Source organism: Amblyomma mixtum, chromosome 10, assembly GCF_055824585.1.
Source record: "Amblyomma mixtum isolate Tamu chromosome 10, ASM5582458v1, whole genome shotgun sequence".
Taxonomy (NCBI): Eukaryota; Metazoa; Arthropoda; class Arachnida; order Ixodida; family Ixodidae; genus Amblyomma; species Amblyomma mixtum.
The window spans coordinates 93,668,584-93,687,772 of NC_143021.1; the positions used below are offsets into that span (position 1 = coordinate 93,668,584).

At 50.7% G+C, this 19,189-nt stretch overlaps 1 protein-coding gene across 1 annotated transcript in view; it reads right to left on the bottom strand.

Moving 5' to 3' along the window:
• The window catches only part of LOC149326439 (uncharacterized), a 448,784-nt gene that overhangs the window by 175,308 nt on the left and 254,287 nt on the right, over positions 1-19,189 (bottom strand). The gene's annotated exons all lie outside the window — the stretch shown is intronic.

Here is a 19,189-nt window from a genome sequence, read left to right on the forward strand (position 1 = left end):
AGTTAATTTCAAACTGGGATTTACCGCATTCAGCTCCTGTAGAAGCCTAGATGTGTCTTCGCTTTGTAAAATACAAAAACAGACGTCCACATACCGGTACAATTTCTAGGGTCTTGGTGTGAAGCCTGCGAAGACTTCCACTTCCAGAGCCCCCATTACCAGGTTGGAAGTTGTGGCGATATGCGCGCTCCCATAGCGGTGCCGTGTGTCTGCTTATAAATCTTGGAGCGGTAGGAAAAATAAGTGCTGCTGAGGCAAAATTGCAGCAACGTGCAGATGTCACCAGCGTCAAGCGGCTTTATTCCAGCGAGAGCAGGGTCCCTTTTAAGACGTCTTCACACGTGCTGACGGCAACACGATGGGAACACTGGTGAACAGCAACATGACGTCCAACGACACCATCACGTCTCCTGAATCCAATTTCAGGTGGCGGAGCTTCTCAACAAAGTCCGAAGAATTTCCCACATGCGTATCCGATTTGCCGGCTAAGTGGCTCAGTACTCCTTGCAAATATCCTGATAGTTTGTGTAGCGGAGTCGTGTGAAGTCCACTATGGGTCGCAAGGGGACGCCAGTCTTATGGATATCTCGCAAGCCCTAAAATGCGGGGGCTGAGTCGTTGGTGCAGAGAAGGTGGTATTACAACCTCTTCTTTTCCTGGCGAACGAACTTGAAGAAGGTCGGTCATAAGTTCTTGGAGTTTCCTTTGTAGCCTGCTGGTCGGATCGTAAGACAAAGTAACGTAGGTCTTCTGGTCTTCCAGCAAGTCCAACATTTTCTGATCATAGTCGCCTCTGTCAAGTAGAAGGTTGCGTTCCCTTTGTCGGCAGGCAGAACCACAACGTCTTCGTCACAGCGCAGGCTCCTTATGGCTCGCCTTTCTAATGCAGGCAGACTAGCTTCATTTCGCCATCCTGACAGCACTCCGATGGCCCTGGTACGTGCTTGTTCTCGTAGAGGCTGTGGCAGCTGATGGACGGTCTTTTCTACGGTGCAAATAGCCTTCCTCTTGTCCGGTGCACGATCAACGTTGAAATTCAACCCGCGGGAAAGGACCGTGACCTCAGTGGGTGTGGGCCGGTAGGAAGACAAGTTTACCAGATTCATTCTGACATTTGTCGTTCCGTTCTGGCGTAAAGCTTGAAGCTTCCTTTCTTGGGACGCTTTGCACTGTCACTCCCTTACGCTTGCAGTGGAGTTAGCGTGTAGCTGTAGTACGTCCACGAAATAGTTTTGGACGACATTGTCTAGCTTGCGACGGAAAAAAATGCGTCCGAATAGAAACTCTTGATCTTGTGGCGGCACTCTTCTACACGACCTTGTACTAGCTTCTTCTCGTCTTGCCGCACGACCTGATGGCCCCACGAAATCCGCACGGGTGTCTTGAGATGAAGAGACCTTGGAACCAAGTTTTCCTTCTCGCAAGTCTGGTTGAAGGAGAGATGGGTGTGTCCATATCGGTCACAACTGCCAACCTGGTAATAGAGGCTCTGGAAGCGAAAGTCCTCGCGGGTTTCACACCAAGACCCTTGTATATAGAGTTTTATGCGAAGCATATTGCTAGAGCTACCACTCACGCCGTCGCCGTGGGACCACCACGTGACACTGTGACGTCACACCACGTGACACCGTGACGTCACACACGTGACACCGTGACGTCACACCACGTGGCACCGTGACGTCACACCACGTGACATCGGATGAGAGAGCCGGCCTCCACCTCGCGCCGTCGCCGCGGGACCCCTAGCCGTCACACCACGTGACACCGTGACGTCACACCACGTGACATCGGATGCGAGAGCCAGCCTCCACCTCGCGCCGTCGAACTGTGTTTCAACCATTGCGGACAGTGGTGTATCGACTCTGGTGCAAGAGTTAAACTGTGCTTCAATCAGTGTGGACGGTAGTGAGTGTAGTAGTATGTCGACTCGTTTGGAGCGTCGGAATGCCTATAGACGACAAAGGCGCGCCATGGAATCCTCCGAAGAACGAGAGCACCGGCTGGAAGAGCGTTGTTTCTAATACAACCACTTGAATGTCCTTGTGTCTCATACTATAAAGAGAAGTTTATTGACTTCGAAACGATCAGGACAAAAATCTCTGCCTCTCCCGTAACCGAGAGTACAGTAAGCATGAAATGTTTACGGGCCTAATGTCATCTCGGAGGACACCCGAACCGCACCGTACAGGAAGGGACGAACGCCACCACCCGTTCAGCGCGATGCCTTGCCATTTGAACCCAAGGTTTCTTGAGGAAAGGAAATGGCGCAGTAATTCTCTGCCATCTCGGTGGACACCCGAAACGCACCGTAAAGGAAGGGAGGAACGCCACCACCCGTTCGGCGCGATGTCTTGCCCTTTGAACGCAACGCTTCTCCCCCGGGCCCCTGTGCGCCTGCGCGGCTTTGCTTCGATGCGCGAAGCCCCTAAGAGATCACCTATGACAACGAAGTGTATCGTGGCATTTATGTGCTTTTATGCGAAGCATATTGCTAGAGCTACCACTCACGCCGTCGCCGTGGGACCCCTAGCCGTGACACCACGTCACACCGTGACGTCACGCCACGTGACACCGTGACGTCACACCACGTGACATCGGATGAGAGAGCCGGCCTCCACTTCGCGCCGTCGCCGTGGGACCCCTAGCCGTCACACTCGCGCATTCCCGCGCATTTCGAACGCGCGTTCACACTCGGTGTAGGTGAAACGCTCGCTCCACCGGGCAGGCAGACGCGGCTCCCGTGGCAATCCAGGCGCTCACCCAACGCGCGTCTCGGGGTTAATCGGCGTTCCGCTGTAGCCATGCCGTTGTCTTCCCCCACGACGAAGGCTTCTAGTGGTTGTATTAAAATGACCAAGTATTCAACCAAGGAAAGCCATGTATTACCAAGCCTAGCCACTAATATCCTTCGCATTCCCCAGGCTTAGCCAAGCTGAGCCTCAGCAATTTTTATATATATATATATATGTGTGTGTGTGTGTGTGTGTGCTGACTAGGTATAGTGCTTTCTGGTGTACGCGCGTAAAATATTATTTGATCGTGTTTTGTGCTGTAGTGCAAGAACTTCTGCAGAAACTAATCTAAACATTGTGTGTAATTTTTTGTGTGATTTGAAACCGCTATACGCTGCCATCAAAGGGGGCAAGGGCCTTAGTCAAGCTGCTTAACTAGCAGCTTTTAGTCCTTGCCCTCACATTTTTTCTGTACCAGGATAAATGTGGAATAAAGTGAATGTGAAAGTGAATGTGAAATTCTGCCGGTATGTGGATGTATGTTTTAGTACTTTACAAACAGAAGCCCCATCTAACCTTCTACAAGAGCTGAATGCGGTAAACCCCAGTTTGAAATTCACTGTGTAGGTTCAAAAAAACAACTGCCGTTCCTTGACGTCCTCGTGCACCAGAAGGGTAGTACTTCACCGTGTACCGCAACCCTACACACACTGGCCGTTACCTTGATTTTAAATCAAATAATCCTGTCGCTCGCAAGAACTCGGTTGCTTCGTCTCTGTTGACACGTGCCACGCGGATCTGCATTGAGAAATAGCGCCTAGAATCCCAACTTAAAGTGGTGCGGCGGGAACTTCTGAGAAATGGTTGCCCTGCCCATTTTTTTTCAAGAATTGAAAAGAAAGTACCGCAAGTGAAGGCACCTATTGCAAAAAAATTTTTCCGCCAGCTAAGGCATTGCTTATGTTCGCGGGGTAAGCGAGGCTGTGTCCCGCGTATTTGCAAAGCATGATTTGCGCTTTTCGCACGTGTCAACAGGCTACGGAACATGCTCGTCAACGCTAAGGACCGGCTACCGGATATCAACTTCCCTGGTGTTGCTTACCATATTCCTTGTGGCGGCTGCAGCCAGGTTTACGTCGGCGGGACGAGCAAGTTCATGCGGCGACTCAAGGAGCACCAGCGCGACGTCAGAAACAAAGATATCGCTTCCAGTGCTCTTCCTGAGCACGCACATGAGTCAGGACATCAGTCTGACGGGGAGAATGCGGCAATTTTACCCAGAAAACGAAAATTGACAACGCGGCTTCCCCTTGAATCATTATTCTTCCATTTGACAACTGGGACCATGAACCACACTGCAGGAATCTTGCCACTAATCTATTACCAGTCATTACGTCACAAACCAAACCGCTTAGATCACGCGTACTTGCTTTGTCCCCCTCATTGTGAACAAGGAACCTGTAGCGGTTCGGAAACGTCATTCTTCATGGCTTGACTTATTCTAGTGCTTGCAATCCATTTTTTTTCACTAATAGATTGATACAGAGAGGCCTTAAAGGTGCACTGAAGAGGAATCTGAACTCGTCTTTTTGCCGAAGGAACTCAATCTACACGTTCCGAGCATTATTAGAAACTTCGATTTATTGCCCTGTGTGGCCGATTTCCCTAATTAAATCGAATTAACGTCCGGCTCCCGCCTTTTTTTTTAATTCTGCCTCGTACGATGGGCGGAGTCGACCGACGCGGGGAGTGCCTTTCAGCCAGCTCCGTGGAGGCTCTTTCGCTTCATTTTGTTTTTTAGGTTTCCGTGAATAAATAGTTTAATTTGCAGATAATATAACCGCAAAATAAGCCCGCAGAAATAAAAATACGCGTGGACTATTTGCTTCTACGGACTACTACGTATTACTCCGCCGATGGCAGGGCGGCAAGCCGCCACGAAACTGGGTGAAAGGCACTCCCCGCGTCGGTCGACTCCGCCCATCGTACGAGGCAGAATTCAAAAAATAAAGGCGGGAGCCGGACGTTAATTCGATTTAATTAGGGAAATCGGCCACACCGGGCAATAAGTCGCAGTTTCTAAGAATGCTAGGAACGTGTAGATTGAGTTCCCGCGGTAAAAAGACGAGTTCAGATTCCTCTTCAGTGCACCTTTAGGCATTAATTGCTATACTTCAGGCTAACGGTCCCACATTACGGGACAAACGTCGGCCGCCTTTCGTCGCTGAGGATATGACCCGGTACCTAGCCGAGTTCGACCGGGTCTGTGAGAGAAAGCGCGTCGAGCAGGTTTGTTAGGCACAGACGTTGCTAATCCCTCCTTCTAGGGAAGCGTTTTATGTGATAAAGAACATGTTAGACTGCGGTGTAGGCCGCTAGGATGAGCTCAAAGGTATTGTTTTTAGCATGCATCGCCTATCACGCATGGAGACAAAAAAAAAATATAGCCAGTGCGAAAAGAAGAGTCAACATTCGCACTTAGCTATGTCCTATTAACTGAAAGCCGATATTAGAATGGCTTGACAGTGAGGAAGCCGCAGACGTTCTAAACACGGTGGTAGAATGCGTAGCTGCGAAGCAGCTCTGTCTTTGAGCCACTGAGGAGGATAGCTCGTCCTTTGCATATGCAAAGCCTGTTCTGACAGCGGAAGATGCCCCTCCTCCGCCAAATAAGGAAACTGTGTCTGTACCTTCGGATGCGGTAGCTACTGCATCGAAAGATGCAATTACCGCGGTCTCGCCCATTATAATCCGAGTGGAGTTATCGGAAAGTGAATCTTCTAGCGTTCCAAAACCGGAAGGTGTTGCAGAGCATGGCGGAGAGTAAATCCGGCTGGACACTGACCAAAAGCTAGCGCCGACGTAAGCGACTTCAAAGAGGATGACACACACTATGGTCTCCGAAAAAATAGAAAAAAAATTCGAGATTTTTTGTTCACGGAAGCGGGCGCATATTGAGGATGCGGAGGCTGAGAAGATTTGCGCTAGTGTTTACGGCAAGCAATGCAAAAATTTAGGGGGGAACTTTGTTGACCTAAAGTGCGGTGAGGCGAAAGCCATAAGCGCGGTGTTGCTGCTTGTGTAACTGATATGGGGTTAAGGTGTTAAGCTTAGCCTCTAAGACATGAACGCTACAACGTCTTGCAAAGTTGCCAGGGAGTCCACAGAACGCCATCGCCCGTTCGGCTCTACGCCTTTCTTGTCGGTAAATTGGTTTTTGAGGAAAGGAAATTGTCTGTCTCGCATATCTCGGGGGACACCTGAACCTCGCCATAACGGGAAGGGGGAAGATAAAGGAGGAAGATAGGAGTGAACAAAGACACCGTATTCACTAGACGCGCCTTTGTTCATTCCAAACCATCGAGCTGGCATGGCGGAGTGGTTAGCATGCTCGTTACGCGCTCCGGAGGCCGGGGTTCGATTCCCGATCTCGACCAATTTCCTTACTCGGATTTATTTATTTATCTGGCCTGACTAAGAACGTTAATTAGGCTAATTGTGTAATTAAGCAATTAACTAAACTCATTCCCACATGTAGCATCACTATACGATCCCTTTAATTGGTTGCATGGCTACTAGCCAAAGTACAATTGGCCCCGTTTGAAATTCGCGCACTGTGACGTCACGACCGTTTTGACCAATTGAAAGCGAGTCATTTGAGTCCACAACTCCTGCTTACAACGATGAGGCGTTTAAGGCTTCCGCCTTAAAAGTCTGGTGCTTACGCACCGCTGCGAAAGAGAGAGAGAAACTTTATTACAACAGGAATTCGGTCACGCCCCAGGGTCCCCGCATGACCCCACTGCACTCAAGTGTTCATGTTCCTAAGGTCCATAACACTGGCAGCCCGGTTGGTCTGCACGTCCGGGTCCTCCGAGCGCAGCAGGGTCTCCCAGTCCTCCCAGGTCTTGAGGTTCTATAGGTCCCACGGGGGAGGGTCCGCCGGGCAGAGGGAAAGGATGTGCAGGGAAGAAGCGAAGGGTTCTGGGCATAGGGCACATGCTCGAGTGGGGAAGGAGGGATGATAGTGGGCTAAGGTAAGGGGTGAGGGGAGTGTGCGTGTCTGTAGTCTGCGCAAGGGTGTTGCCTGTTTGTTATCTAGGGAGGGGTGGAGCGGGGGGTAGAGCTGGCGTGAGGCTCTGTATGCCTGCGTCAGCTCATTGAATGAGTGCATGCGCTCCTTCGTGAATCCTCGATCCGAGCTGCGAACATTGTCACAGTCTGGAGGGTAGCAGCAGCAGCAGCACTAGCGATGATACCGCACGTGAGAGGAAGGACGACCTTCGCTCACAACCGAGTGAAACACGTCAAGAGCAGGAGAACAAACTGAACAACCTGGCAGCGTTCATATGGATTCACCGACGCTTGAAGAAGCTAAGGTGCGGGACGACAGTGAAGTGCAGAGCCTATCAGACACCGCGGGGCTGCAACGTCATTTCATCCCACAAAATGACAAAAGTGCGCTAAGAAATCCCTGTAAAACGTTAACGCAAAAATATAACATTAAATGAAATCCCTGCTGTTAGCTTGGTTAATATTGATGATATTGCCAACTTATAATCTAGCACTAATAACTGCAAAGAAACAGTCATGATTTCTGTAATACCTGCCAACATTAAGTAGTGCCATGTGTTATCATTTAACCGTGTACTAAATACACTGCATGAATAAATTAGTTATCCTTATTTTATGTCATCTTTTTTCTTGGGTGGTATGTGAGATGCTGAACACATGTATGTCGAGCAATATGGAAAATTATTAAGAGATTTTTCGTATACTACTCTTTTCATTTCTGTGTTCCGACGGTTCGTGTCTTTTCTGACACTATTTATAATTTGACATCGTATTTAGATCCCTTGATGTTCAAGACAAGGTTGAACTGTGGTTACTTCTGCTGCACTGTTAGCATTCATTTGATACCGAATACTCGTCTTTGTTTTTAAGGCGAAAGCCTTAAAAACAATTCCTCATCGTTGTCGACAGAAGGTTTTCAGTAGGTTATCTGCAAAGGTGTCACGCTTTTTGTAGCTACACCAGAAAAAAATGTATATGTGCACGATGGGATTCGAACCCCCATCCTTCCATTCCGCAGCCGAGCATGCTAATGGCTGCCAACTTCCTGCCAATGAATGAGTGGTTCTCCTTGTCTAGGACGCTGGAGAGTGTTTGAAGAAAGGCTTCGAATCAGACGGATGCCTCCCAAACGCCTTCCAGTGTCTGCAGCGTTTAAGATTCAGAAACAATTGTGTACTTAATTAACATCTTAACCACACATCAGTGAAACATGCAGGGGCACTGCGCTATAGGCTTTCGCCTCACCTCACTTTAAGCCAACAAAGTGCGCCCCTCAACCTTTTTGCTATTTTTCAATAACTCTTGTGCCAAAAAATAATCGATTTTAATGCATTTATTAACAAGAAATTGCCTTGTCAGCGAAAGCTTCTACCACCTTCCCCAAAGAACCTTCTTCATCTCCTCGGATGACACAGAACTAGGCTATGTACAGCCGTTGGCAACCATGCCTGCCCAGCACAGATAAGAACGTGTACGCTAGCCTCGATGAGGAACAGACATCGACCCTTTGGGTGTTACACGTCATATCCACTCACTCCAGCATCTTCGTCCGCAGGACAAGCGCTATGGAACGCCTTTATAGCCACAAAGCCATCACTCGGAATCCCAATGTGTTTTTGGCAAAGTGCGCGCTACAGGGACTTCCTCTAGAGAGGTATCAGCTGTAGGCTCGATGCCAGCATGCAGCTGTTCTCTCCGACTGGCGCGAAGCGATAAAGAAAGACACCAGGAAAACAACTAAGACGCTAAAAGGACAAAAAGCTCCGGAAATAGGGGATGCTGTTTTGCCGGCGCCCACATTTCGCTGGCTGGCCTCTCTGAAAACCAGCGCCGCGCGCTCGCCGTCGCGCAAAGCAGGCGCAGACTCTCTCGGACATGTCGCCGCTTGCAGCGTGAATCATCCCGCCTCGCCGGCGCCGGGCGCGGACCCTTCCTCCTCCCCCTCTCCTCTCTGTCGGCTCGAACACCTGTGGCGCTTCGCCGGCCGCCGGTTCCTGTCTGCAAGCCTTCAACGGCCGGCCGCCTCTCGAGCATTCGTCTAATTTGAATGGTGGCCAGTGCCATGACCTGATTGGAGGATTTGAACAGCTGGCTGCCTCAACGGACACAGGCGGCTTTAAAAACGGAGCCGCGCTGAACCCGAGCAGCTGACGGGCAGCAGAAGAGCCATCACGCCAGAGCTACGCTCGCCGCCGGGGCCGCCCTTGTTCTTTGTGCTAGCCCGTGGTGCTCTTGGCCCTTGTATCATGTAAAAGCCATTGTACATACTGTACATAAAGTCCTTTCACTCACCGTCGCCTCGACCGTTTCTTGGCTCGGAGGCCCAGTGCCAACAGTGGTGGCAGCGGTGGGATGCCCCAAAGTCCCAACAGTGGTGGGAGCGGTGCGATGCCCCAAAGTCCCAACAGTGGATGGAAGCTTCGGGATCGACCGGCGTCAGCTACCTCGGCGCGATGAGTGCCTGATGTTTCCCCTTAATTCCCCAGACTGCTCTAGCACACGTGATTGTAGTCCAGAGTAGGGGTGTGTGTGTTGCACTGGAGAGAGCTTTGCTGTTTCGAGCCAAGTCGGAGCGCTTTGAAACGAAAGCTGGTGCAGAGGGAGTAAACGCGGCGTTGTTGGAAAGAATTACTTGCGCGTGTCATAGTACTAGCGCTATAGTAGTGAACGGCAAGGGAATTCTAAGAAAAGGGTAAACTACAAGAGGCTTTTGTGCGCGATGGAGAACTTCAAAGTGAAGGAACTGATCGAAATTTGTAAAGAGTTGGGCATTGATTTGGGCCCCGCAAAACGAAAGCATGCGATTCTTGAGATCATCCGGGCAGAGGAAGTAACGGCTGAGGAAGCCACTGAGGCCTGGGAAGAGATCACAGAACGCCGTGAGCGCGAAGAGGCAGAAAACAGAAGCAGCTTGAGAGCGAAGAGGCAGGAAAACGGAGGCAGCTTGAGCGCGAAGAGGCAGGAAAACGGAGGCAGCTTGAGCACGAAGAGGCAGAAAAACGGAGGCAGCTTGAGATAAAACGGCGTGCTCGCGCTAGGAAACTGATGGACCTGAAGCTTGAAGCGCATGAGATCGGATTCGAGAGATATAGAACATTGTCCGCTCTGCATGAGACCAACGGTCAGCAGCTGAGAGACAGGCCGCAGCGCTTTGTGATCGCCCAAGCTATGGCGAAATATTTGGCGGAGTTCGAGCGCGTCTGCTAGAGAAAGCGCGTTGAGCGGAATGGTTGGGCACAGAAGTTGGTAGCCCTTCTTTCTAGCGAAGCGTATGACGTTGTAAAGCGCCTGTTGGACGACGGCTTGGCGGACTACGATGAGCTGATAAGCTTCTTACTGACGAGATATAAAGTGTCACCACGGGACCTTCGCCAAAGGTACCTGCGAGACAATAGCACCCCATCGTTTTACGATTTTCCCTACCAGTTTTAAGCCGAAATTTTAGAGTGGCTCGGAAATTCTGAAGGGTCGGAAGATCGTGACACAGAGGTAGAGTGCGTCGCTGTAAAGCAGCCCTGCCAGTGCGGCACAGAGGAAGGTAGTCCGTACTTGGCAGATGTAACTGCTGCTGTAAACGTGAGAATTGCCCCGCATTCGCCAACCGAGGAATCCTCACTACATTCGGATAAGGTAGCCACAGCATCGGACGATGCACTTACAGAGGTCTCAGCCATTGAAATTGTAGACACGTACAAGCGCTAAAAAACACGGACAGAGAAGAGACTTGGACAACACGAGCGCTTACTTTCAACTGAAGGTTTATTGATACACAAGCACAATTTTATACACCTTGCTGCATGACGTCAAACTGATAGCCCTGCCGACATCACGTGGCTGCTCCCAAAAACATTATTTCCTTTTTAGTCAGTGTGACAGATGGTGCGCTGACGCAGGATGGACCGGCTTTTCTACATTGTCATGATTGTGCTGTAAAGAATAAGAAACCATGTAAACCTGTCTTCAGCGCATGCAAGATTGTGGCCAAACATAGTTGTCAGGGTGTGAGAGAGATAATAGAGGCAGATTTGATTAGAAAAGCCGGTCCATCCTGCGTCAGCGCACCATCTGTCACACTGACTAAAAAGGAAATAATGTTTTTGGGAGCAGCCACGTGATGTCGGCAGGGCTATCAGTTTGACGTCATGCAGCAAGGTGTATAAAATTGTGCTTGTGTATCAATAAACCTTCAGTTGAAAGTAAGCGCTCGTGTTGTCCAAGTCTCTTCTCTGTCCGTGTTTTTTAGCGCTTGTACGTGTCTGCTATGAACCAACTAGCCCAAAGGTCTGTGCTCCTGATTGAAATTGTGGCGGAGTTACCGGAAAGCGGATCTCCTAGCGTGTCGAAAGCAGGAGAAGTTGCCGAACAGGGCAGAGAGGACGTCCGTCTCGACATTAATGAAAAGTAAACGAGGACGGCACACCGTGTTGTGCAGCGCGTACGGCAGAAATGCAGAAACCCGACACTTACGATCAACGGAAGCGGGTGCATGTAGAGTTTGCGGGCGCTGAGTTGTGCGTTGGTGTCTCTGGCGAGCGATGCGAAACGAGTCCCGTGCTTTCGCACTGCTCTGAGCTTTACGACATTCCAGAAAGCAGCTGCAGTAGCGGGAACATCGCGACTGAGTGCAGAGCCGACCCTTATCCGAAATTGGCTTAAACGGGTCAGGAGCATGACGATAGCTGCGTGTCAGCAGTAATGTCAGTAGAAAACACTGGTTCGTCTGCGCCTGAAGAAACTAAGGTGCTGGACGACAGTGGAGAACAGAACGTTCCAGACGACATAGGGGCGGTAGACGGCAGCCCGTCCGAGAAAGATGAGGACGAATGCGCACTCAGAGACGCTGAGCAGGAAGAGCGCAGCTTTGAGGAACTTAGTAAAGGCGCCAAAGACAGGCCTGATCTAAGTAGCACATGTGAATCGGCTGACAATCAGAGCGGCATTGTCAGACAGCAGGAACCTAGGCTACGGAAGCAGCATGTGCTTTCGAAGAAGCAGCTAGCGAAACAGTATTGCCATCGAAAAATGAAAGTCAAGCGTAAGAAAGAAAGCTGCAACCGGAAGGAAAGTAACAGCCAGTTCCGAAAAGACAGCTATCACCTCAAGGTGATAGACATGCAGTGCTGCCGCCGAAAGGACAGTAAAGGCAAGCTCAAGAGAGAGAGCTGTCACCGAAAGACGTCGAAAGGCAGGCAAAAGAAAGAGTGGTGCCGCCGAGAGATGAAAGGCAGGCATAAGAAAGACGGACGCTGCCGAAAAGAGAGAAAGAGCAAACGCGCGAAAACAGGTTGCCACCATCGGAAGCGCCAGCGTCGCCGGCAAAATGGCTTCAGTAAGTGAGTCACTTCGACAGCCCTGAAACTAGCATCAGAATCAGAGCTAAAGAAATGTTCCAGGCATCACTATCGCGCAAACCGAAGCGCATAAATGGGTCGAGGCACATAGATCTTGGCAGTAATATAAACTTCAAAAACAAATCGTTTAAGCATTCGTGTGGGACAGAGTTTAAAGAGAGGAAACCGATATTCAAGAGAGCGCTGCGCGGCAGGCGAAAAATTAAGGAGCGGGACAAGCGTGAATCTTGCCGCCAGTACACACAGCGTATGACGCGCAAAGACGCCTTCTCTCAAGCGGGCTCTCTCTCTCCGCATTTACCGCTTATCGTATTTACCGAAATTGTAGCCGAGACTCGGATCCCGCGCACCGATCTCTCGTTTGGGCTCCAGGCCACCAAGGCGTCCACGGAAATGAGGCAGCCGACGCCGTCGCCCGCGCGCTCTCTCTCCGGGCATTTCCCACGGGACCCGACGCCGACCAGGACACTGATTTCAATCCGATTTATACGTTTAAATAAATATGCGAGTATTACAAATCCACGCACCAAACTCTTCAAACCCCGTGCAAAGGGCTGGGGAAGGTCAACGAGCGGGTACTCCTGCGCCTGCTCACCAACACGATGTTGTGCCCGGCAACTCTGCAACATTTCGATCCTCAATTCGACGGGCGATGCTCACACTGTGGGGAGGTGTCTGACACTTACCACATGGTGTGGGCCTGCCAGCAGAACCCATCCCTACCCCCTATCCCAAACCCCACCAGAGAGGACTGGGAGGCGACCTTGTCCGGTTGCTGCACCCTCGAGGCCCAAAGGGCCTTAACGCAGCGCGCCCGGGCTGCGGCAAACGCCAATGGGGTACCTGACTAGGCATCCCACCTAGTGGTTGTAAGGGCGTGTCCCTTCAAGTCACGACCCCCAACACCTCTCCCTATGATTTAATGTTTTCACCACCACCACCACCTCTCTCTCCGCTGTAATCACGGGAGATACCGCGGTCCCATAGGAAGTGGCACGCGCGCGCAGATAAAACGCGTGTGCTGCTCAAAATGCGAAATATTGTACGTAGCCGTAGTGACAGAGGCAAGAAGAAACTGTCTAAGCGCTCGGCCAAGCACAGGTACCGCGATGAAAAGCCGCGATTCGAGATGACGCCACTTAGTAGGCGTAAAATCAAAAGGCCGCGTAGATGCGAACCTGGCATCGAGCGTAGATGCGAACCTGCCATCGAGCGGCGAGGCAAAAGGGTGCGCGAGAAAGTCAAGACTTGTGGAAGGTCTGAATTGCAACCACGAACATAGGGAAAGAAACAACGGTCCAACCAGAAGCGTTGCGCACTCGCAATTGAACGCCGCGACTGGCGTGCGAAGCGCAAAGAAAAGGATAAGTCATTAAGAGAAAGCGAATCGCTCTCGTACTGTACCTCCCGTAGAAACTGGAAGGAGAAGTACAGAGAGAGAGAGAAAAAAAAAAGGCGCAGCCACAGTGAAAGAGGCAGAGCCATTAGCTTCCGCTGTAGCGGGTGTCGTTTAAAGTTCGTTAGAAGTGAGTTAAACGCGAACGCAGACGCACTAAGCTGTGCTTTCTAAGCAAGGCTGCCTTCGCCTCCTCGTGACTTATATTTTGTCACTTCGCGTGCGGTTATCAAGTTCGCTCGTAAATTGGGGCAATATTTATGTCCTTATTTGTGGCCTCAGCTCAGTGTTTTCCTGGCCCAGTGATCTCAAGAGAGCAAATTTATTTTGCATTCATTTCATTCCGTGTATTTCCTGTGTTTGACACTTTGTTTGAGTTAATTACTTTCAAGTTCTTGTATCCCACATGTGTCTCTTGTTGAAAAGAGAGCGAAAAGGGGACAGAACTATTGCTAGCGGAGATTTTATGACCTTTAAGTCTGGTGTTTTGACGGGTGACAGAGGGCAGTTGCTCGTGTGGGGTGTTGCCTGTTGCCGGTCGGTTCTTGGCAAGATGCAGAACGATTAACGACCGATGCTGAGAAGCAAGCTCTTCCGAAAGACCGAGCGAAGCTGATCCAGTCACCTGGGCGACAAGGCGGCGGAGCAGTGATCCTGTCCTGACGAGCGGGACCCGTTCTCGAAAAGGAGCATGGAGCTACCTGCGGCTGAACACCGGACGAGAACTTGGAGGAGCCTGGCGTACGAGCGCGCCCCGCATCTGAGCCACGCGGAAGTAACTCTTCTTCATGGCGCATTGTCTGGCGGCGGTGGTGCTGTTGTGCCGGCGCCCACATTTCGCTGGCGCCGCGGTGGCACAGTGGCTATGGTGCTCGGCTGCTGGCCCGAAAGACGCGGGTTCGATCCCGGCCGCGGCGGCTGAATTTCTTTGGAGGAGAAATTCGAGGCCCGTGTACTGTGCGATGTCAGTGCACGTTAAAGAACCCCAGGTGGTCGAAATTTCCGGAGCCCTCCACTACGCCGTCTCTCATAGCCTTAGTCGCTTTGGGACGTTAAACCCCATAAACCAAACCAAACCATTTCGCTGGCTGGCCTCTCTGAAAACCAGCGCCGCGCGCTCACCGTCGCGCAAAGCAGGCCCAGACTCTCTCGAACATGTCGCGGCTTCCAGCGTGAATTATCCCGCCTTGCCGGCGCTGGTCGCGGACCCTTCCTCCTCCTCCCCCGCCCCCCCCCCCCCCACCTTCCTCTCCGTCGGCTCGAACACCTGTGGCGCTTCGCCGGCCGCCCGTTCCTGTCTGCAAGCCTTCAACGGCCGGCCGACTCTTGAGCATTCGTCTAATTTGAACGGTGGCCAGTGCCGTGACCTGACTGGAGGATTTGAACGGCTGGCTGCCTCAACGTTCACCGGCGGCTTTAAAAACGGAGCCGCGCTGAGCCCGAGCAGCAGGCGGGCAGCAGAAGAGCCATCACGCCGGAGCTACGCTCGCCGCCGGGGCCGCCCTTGTTCTTTGTGCTAGCCCATGGTGCTCTTGGCCCTTGTATCGTGTAAAAGCCCTTGTACTTACTGTACATAAAAGTGCTTTGACTCACCGTCGCCTCGACCGTTTCTTGGCTCGGAGGCCCAGTCCCAACAGTGGTGGCTGCGGTGGGATGCCCCAAAGTCCCAACAATGCCCGACTCTTACACATGTGGGAGGCCAAACAGGGCATGGAACGTCGACTTAAAAGGCAAGGTAGAAACAACAAAAATCGCAGAAGAAGGCTAGCGCATCATAATAAAGAAATAGAAGATTACGCCTTTAAACTATGTGAACAAAATTGGACTAACAAATGTAGCGACATGGAAAGGAATATGAATCTCCCCCAGACGTGGAATATCCTAAGACATTTAATAGACCCTGAAACGTCCAAACCACAAGCAGGAGTCAAAATGGCTCAGGTTAGACACGCATGCGAGGAGCAGCACAACGACATATTCATGAAAAACTCGTCGAGACATACATAGGCGACACGGAAATAAGACAGCTACCCGACTACCATGAGAAGTTAGACGCGCCCATCACGAGAGCTGAAGTAAGGGCGGAGATAGCGAAACTCAAAACCAAGTCGGCTCCAGGGCCAGATGGAGTCACGAATAAGATGCTGGGGAACTTACATGACAACTCGATAGAGGCCCTTACCAGCTACATGCAGGACTGCTGGGAAAAAGGAGAGATCCCACCGCTGTGGAAAATGGAATACGCCTCACCTCACTTTAAGTCAACAAAGTGCGCCCCTTAAACTTTTTGTTATTTTTCAATAATTCTTGTGCGGAAAAATAAGCGATATTACGAATTAATAAATATTAATAAATAAGCGATAATGCGAATACTGGGCCTCCACTTGCAAACACATAGGAGAAACACGATCACAATTCACAAGTTAGAAAACCACGCGACCCAGACATTAAACCTCATCAAGAGGGTGTCACGTAAGGGAGGCGGCCTCAAGGAAAAAAACATCCTGAGATTGGTACGGACCTTCATCATTAGTAGAGTGAGCTACGCCACGCCATTTTTGACCCTTAAGCCAGATGAGAGGAACAAGATGGGCGCGCTCCTCAGGAAATGCGTAAAAAAGGCTCTAGGGCTGGAGCTACTGGCCCTAGGACTGCACAATACGATTGCAGAAATCACGGAAGCTGTTAAAACCTCGCAACTTCAAAGTCTCAGCATGGCGCGAGTGGGAAGAGCTACGCTCAGTAATATTGGAATGGTCACAGACAGGGGGCAAAAGGATAGGGTCGACATTGACAGGGAAATCAGGGCGCACCTTCGAATCCCTCCCCTACCCCCTGAGATTAATAAGGAAAGGCGATAGAAAAGGGCGGAAGCGATAGAAACTGTACCCGATGTTTTTTTTTAGAAGGTGCAAAATTTTTAAAGCAAGGTAAATTCCTTTAGGTTTATTTTAACCCTGGGGCTATACTGAGGGCTACGGCGGACGCCAGGTAAGAGGAAAACTACTTTAATTAGTTTGCTGATTAACTGAATACGTTAATTAACTCTTATAATTTTTATTAGGGGAGATGTTGTATTAGCAGGATTGAACATCGTCTTCCAGACAGTCTAGCCAAGAAAAAAAAATTTCATGAAAAATTTTTTTGCGCACGTTACGAAGCGAGAAAAAGTCACCCTGCTAGGCAGCTTCACACTGTCACACAGCGTCTGTGAGCGCCTGTGACGTAGTTCGGTCCGCCCTGCGCTTTGTGCCAGTGCATTTTTGTTCCAACGCGGCATTCCGTGAGGCCGCGGACCGAAGTGAGATAAGCAGCGATAGCGCTGGCCGCCACTCCGGGACGCGTGACGCAAAGAGCAGGGCGGAGTGAACTACGTCAGAGGCGCTCCCGCCGCTGAGTTACGGTGTGAAGATGCCTACCAGGGTAACTTTTTCGCGCCTCGTAACGTGCGGGAAAATTTTTTAATTAAAATTGTTTTTTCTCGGTTGGACTGTTAGAGGACGTTCCACAATTCTGCGAATACAACATACCTCCTAAAACAAAAATTATAAAAGTTAATTAACATATTTAGTTAATCAGCGAACTAATTACAGCAGTTTTCCTCTTGCCTGGCGCCCGCCGTAGCCTCCAGTATAGCCCGAGTGCTAAAATAAATCTAAAGCAATTTACCTTTTTTAAAAAATTTTGGACCTTCTAAAAAAAAAACACCCGGTATATCGGGATAAACCCTGAAATGAAGTCACCTACGTGGATGCGGCAGGGGACAGACACAGTCGACATATGACCGTAGCGGTGGTAGATGCGGGGGGGGGGGGGGGGGGCACCCTCATCACGGCGGCTACCATACTAGGGAAAGAAGCCGAGATAGCGCAGGAAGCCGCGATAGCGATCGCTTGCGAGGGCCCCAAAGCTAGATACATTATTAGCGACAGCAAAAACTGCAATCCGAAATTTCAGTAGAGGTAGGGTAAACACCCTCACCACCAAAATTTTAACACAAGGAGCGATTGATAGGACGATCAACATCATCTGGACCCCGGCGCACGAATCTGTCAGCGGTAACGAGGCGGCCCACAGTGCAGCTCGAGATCTCTACTTCAGAGCTGTACAGGGAGGGTCGGCTCAGGCCGAACATGATAGAGAAGGGCGATTAATCTCGTATCAAGAGATTACAGAACACTACAAGCAATGCCGGAGGTGTTCCCCCCCCCCCCCCCCCCCCCCCCCCAAACAGGGCGTTAGATAGGAGCCAGGCGACGGCGTGGAGACGCCTGCAGACTGGAGTATACCCAAACCCAGTAATAAATAAACATATCCGCTCGGACTGCGAGGACGATAAATGTAAAAAGTGTGGGGCGAGAGGAACCCTCGACCATATAATTTGAGAGTGCACTTACTACACAGGCAGGGCGCAAAACATTAGCAGTACGGAAGCCTGGGAAACCTTGTTGCGGAGCTCGGACCCTGAGCTTTAACTCACCGCCGTCCAACTGGCAGAAGAGGCCGCCGGCGAAACCAACGCGGCCAGCATCGACTGCGACCATCCCGTGCGGCTGGGCCGCTCCTAAGTCCCCTCCCCCGTAAAGGGGGGTGAGACAGAGCGGCCCAGGTGGTTTGGTCCTTATCTGTTGGACAATAAAAGTTTTCAACAACAACAACACCAACTATCCGAGCACACTGAGGCATAGCAAGCGCAAGTGCAGCAGGCTGAGGGTCAGAAAGCCTGCTATCTTCATACGACAAATGTCATTTCTTGTTTCGATGGTTGCAGGGGCAGAAGCCGGCCAGATGCATCGAGAACTTGGTTACATTCACGCAATGTTCCTACATGGTGTTATCCGCAGAATGGGGACCACCCTGCACTTTGCCAGAATAGGGCGCTGTGCAGTTCTCCACAGAGTGGCCAAAACATGAGCAATGATAACAGTGGAGTAGGGCAGCGTCAAGGAACATGGCCCTCTTTCTGGCCTCGCAGAAACAATGATGGCCTTCCAGAAATCTCAATGTAGCACGAAATCACACACGTACAAACAGATGGCGAAAATCGCTGACAGTGACACCATCAGCCAGTGTCTACCGATACCCCGATTCAAGGTCCGCGATTTCTCCATTTTCGTCACCCAAAAGTTTCCAGGTGCGGCTGATTCCACTCTGTCGGGGAGATCGTAGGGCGTTCCGAATGAATGTCTACATCCTCCAGATGGTCAGAGCAGTTTTATCTTGACTACCTTTGGCTATGGGTCAATTACGATGCAAGGATGGTTTTTCACTGCACTTCTGCCGCATTAACAAGTTTTGTCTTTCTAAGCAATGACTTCCAATCAACCATGCGACATATGAAACTGCCAGATGCAATTAATTCCACTCTGAACGATTACAGAACTCAAAACGCACAGAAAGTCTTCCGCACGGTGGGGACTCCCAAGGAGGTCTGGGCGTCCCCATCGCAGTACTACAGCAATACCTCGCGGTGCGGTGGTTGAACTTGATCCAAGATGATGATGATGATGATGTCCTCGGGCTGAATGGCACATACCCACGGCAGGGGATTGGCCAGGGTGCATAGCGTATACAAACGCACTCATGTACATAGAATGGAGTATATTTAAATCTAAAATTTTGGGACGCAGAGCTAG